The sequence below is a fragment of the Gadus morhua genome, chromosome 12, assembly GCF_902167405.1.
Source record: "Gadus morhua chromosome 12, gadMor3.0, whole genome shotgun sequence".
Taxonomy (NCBI): domain Eukaryota; kingdom Metazoa; phylum Chordata; class Actinopteri; order Gadiformes; family Gadidae; genus Gadus; species Gadus morhua.
In genome coordinates, this window is record NC_044059.1 from 28,334,429 (window position 1) to 28,338,991 (window position 4,563).

A 4,563-nucleotide genomic window follows, 5' to 3' on the forward strand; every position below is an offset into this window, starting at 1 on the left:
TTATCCGGTACGACATCCCCGCTGAAGAGCTTATTTGTTGATTATCATTAACAGAGACGTGTGAATGCTAAAAGTTAAAATATACCAAGTTTTGTTTGCATGTTGCGCTCTTTGGTGATACTAGATATGTTGCGTTTTAATTGTGTGTATTAATATCCATATGCTTGAGACATTGGATCCGGTCTGGTGGTGTATGGGAGGCTCACGTAGCTAAAAGTGTAACACGAGTTTCCCTGGCACGAATCCACTCAAGGGTTAATTGCATCCCTAATTCACGACGCAGACATGGCAGGTATTCACACCTCACCGTCCCGTCTCCCCAACAGGAACCAGACGGCGAGCCATCTGCAAGCATTTTCCACGGGGTTATTAATAAACCAGTGTTGCACTCAAGAACACAATAATGTGCACATTTAAAAGAGATTGCTTGCACTTCTTCAAAACATCTTTCCCAGTAATGACGGGGAAGGATTGACCCACCCGGTTAGTTTTTGTAAATGTCTTAAGGCCATTGTAATTGTAAGGAGATATATTTCTAGTCACAGAGCCTCAACTTCATTGAAGGTCTACCTGGAGGACCCCCTTCCACCTTAGGGTGTTGCACAGCCAGCACCCTATGGAAACCACAGGTGGCAGTGGAGCCGTGTGGGTGGCAGCCCACCCTCGGCGTTGGGCACCCCAAAAGAGGGGTTCTGCTTGTTAAAAGTTTTAAACCCCTCCAAATCCTTAAATCCCTGTGTGTGAGTGTGTGTGTGTGTGTGTGTGTGTGTGTGTGTGTGTGTGTGTGTGCGTGCGTGCGTGCGTGCGTGCGTGCACGTGTGCTCGTGCGTGTGCGTGTGCACGTGCGTGTGTATGTGTATGTGTGTGTGTGTGTGTGTGTGTGTGTGTGTGTGTCTGTGTGTGTGTGCGTGTGTGTGTGTACGCATGTTTGTGTGTGTTGGTCAAACAGTGCCTCTGGTAAATACACGCTGTAGGGATAAAATGAATGTTTTATTACTTTTATGTTTTATAACTGAGTCAAAGATTTGCCCTTTTCCAAATATAACTATGCATCGTTATGACCGGCCAGCATCAGCATCTGGGAGGATAATTGCGTTGCTGAGGGACAGCGTGATAAAAGCAGGAACAGGTTGAGGCCTCGAGGCAGACGCCCTGCACTCTATCCACACTCTCCTCCCTGTGAGAAGCTTCCCGTTCCCAGGACCCTGTGTGTACGTAGGGGGCAATAACTCACTCCAGGTCCCTGACTTCCCCTTTTGGGCCTTCTGCCATTTATTACTCCTCTCTCCGCTGCCATACAGCTGCCGTCCCCGTCCTGTCCCTTGCTCTGATTGGAGGGTGAGGATGTGTGAGAGGTGACGAGGGATGAGAAGACATACAGAGTGGTGCCTTGAGGGCGAGGTGGATGAGGAGGGGAGGTCGGACATTTAAGGATGATCATCATCAGGATTGCCTCGAAGAGTACTTTACACAAAGAAAGGAAAAACGCAAAACGCTCGAGACATATGTAGAAAATAGACATTTAAAACATTTAAAGCTACAAAAAATAAGAAACGCTTTAAGTTATAGCAGAATTTAAGTTAGAGGAGAATCAGTTGAATTAATTTTGTAGCCTGGATTAAAAAAATTGTTTAGCTTGAATTGAATCATTTTTTGCCTGAATTTAAAAAACAGTTACATTCTTCTTGGTGTTTATCGCAGCTGTAAGCAGCATTGGAATGCTGCTACCCAATTTGTTTGGTCTTTTAACAGCTCGCAGACCCATGCCAAAGGATCGGAGGGAATTATAGGGCCAGAGCGAGCTAAACTTATTGTGGTAAACGTCCCACAACAACCAACACCAAAATGGTTCAAAAACTGCTTACACGTGATGCGTTTAGTATCATAAAGCCTATTATTTACTTTAAAAAAAGGTCATTAAAACGTATTGTGGTTAAAACCAGCCTATAACTAAAACTTGGATTCACCATGTTTCTATATTAAGTGGATTTTTTAGATTTGTTTCACATTTCTCTGGGATGGATACATACCGTTCGAGGCCAGACAATCTGGCCCTCACACAACACATCCATCCCATAATACACCATCGCCCCCCCCGACCATAATTAGCCATACAGCCAGCAGACTGTATTCTGCGGCAGGGGGGGTAGGTGCTACAACCTTCCCAAACTGTTACCGTCAACAATGTGCTCTTTCACTGGTGGGATCAGATCTGTAAGGGCACAGCGGACAGAAAAGGGAAGGAAACGAATCATTTGCAAGCGAGCATGCTGTGTCCTGCGTTTGGCCCAGAGGTATTGAGTTACTGTATCCCTGATATAAAGTCCTCCTGAGAATTCTCCCCAACGGCCGATCAATGCGAATAAAATTCCATCCATGGCGTGTTTTGGTGGATTTGGGTTTGGCGTGATTTCGTTTGTGTTCTTGCCTCGATTCGAGTAGGAGAAAGGAAAGGAGTGGGGAATGAACTTTAGTCATAAAGTACAGGATCGGGGTTGTGAGAGTAGTGAAGTGTGTAGAGTGTGGTCGTGGTCTACACATTGATGACTTATATTGTTAGATTGGTGCAATCCCATATGTAAAGCTTTGACCTTTTAGACTTTTTAATGGGAAATGAATAAACGACTTTACTGAGCAGGCTACATGGGAAAAGCATAAGTTGTGTGTGTGTGTGTGTGTGTGTGGGGGGGGGGGGGGGGGGGGGGGGGGGGGGGGGGAGTGTGTGTATGTGCACACTCCTGATCACACAAAGTATTTTAATCCAATCAGTTTCTTGTTCACATGACTGTCACGCACTCCCTGCTGCTATGGCAACCTGCAACGGAGAGAGGAGGGGGCGAGGGCAACGAGAGCAGACACACACACACACACACACACACTCAAACACACAGACACAAACACACGCACACACACACACACACACACACACACACACACACACACACACACACACACACACACACACACACACACACACACACACACACACACACACACACACACACACATATGCAGAAGCATGTGTTTTTTCCGCAGCATTAGACCACATAATGAATGTATTTAAAAAAAAAAATTACATTCTTGTATGTGACAGACATTGTAGTTGTCTGGAGAGAAAAGCCAACTATCAATAGGGCCTATTTTAGCGGTTAAAATAGTATAATTTGCTTTGTGAAAATGTTTACACACCCTACCTAAGTCAGAAGTTTATACTGAGATATTTCAGATGACATTTGAATGTATGTTTGTTCGACTTCAAAATCAAAGTCTTGTGGTAGGCTATATCATTTTACACGTTTTCACTTCCCTCTCAAGGTGAAAAGGTCACTGTGCGCTCTGTGGTCTGTGCACTGAAAACCTTCCGCTGAATCTTCTGTCTGCTCTATCATTTCCTGTTCAAATCTAGCACACATTACTTGATAAACATCACTAAGGTTAATCTGTATTTGTTAGTGGACAATTATTTATACATATTTTTTAATTTCTCCTTTACGCTTTAGCAGTTACCTATAGTGACAATTTGGATCGCTAACTGCAACACCAAGATTCTGAGTTCAACAAACGCATCAAAGTTATTTTTGTTTGGTATATTTGCGTTGCAGAAATAGAACTATAAATACGAGCTAAGTACTCCATCTAGTGGTCCAACACGGTATCATGTGATTTCTTGCTCATGCTCACGATCTCTATACTGTATAATGTTCTCCATCTATCGGCTGTCCTCGCACCTGGTCAGGTGACAATAAGGGGCAGATCACAACAAAGGCTAATCGTGCTGGATCTAAAGAGACCCCTGTTAGGCCATTAAGAAATATACATTCAAAATGTAATACACCTGCTATTAATGCTTTCATGTCAACTTGTAATTTAAGCTTCTTGTGAGCTTGTTTGAGGCGTTGGTAGCATTTCCAATGATTTACCAGCACAGTAAATGATTATTGCCTTCGAAAAGCATTTTTTTTAACGGGTTCTTCACTGGAAAGTGCATACTTTTCGATCAACAGCGTTTAAATGAAAAAGACTTTCATTATGATTTTCAAAGATTTTCAAAGATGTATAATTACATATTCTCCTTTATGATTTATCAAATATTTATACATTTGTAGTCAAACAGTGGTTCCTGGTATTCACAATACCAGGAACCCCTCACAATATACACACATTATCTGAGTATCGTTTTCTGATCACATCTTCATAATCTAAACCAACAATTGTCTGATATTTTGTCTTAGGTATTAGTTTTATTCATCAAGAACGGTATGGTCAGTCTTTATTTTTCTCTAAAAAAAACAACGACCTATTTACTTTTAAGTATTCACTTTAACCGAGCTCAAGCTTTTTTTGTGTGTACATATATATATATATATACTGTATATCCATTTGTATCAAAAAAGGCGTTACTAAAAAATGTTTTGTCACTTACAATATCGCACTTATTGTGGCTTTACCTTTTATTAAAACACCGAGATGTCAGAGGTAGAGAAAGAGGCTAATGGAAAGCATACCCAACTGTCAAGATATCCACACGGACGCGCATCGTGCGTGTAACCGGCAAAGCGTCCT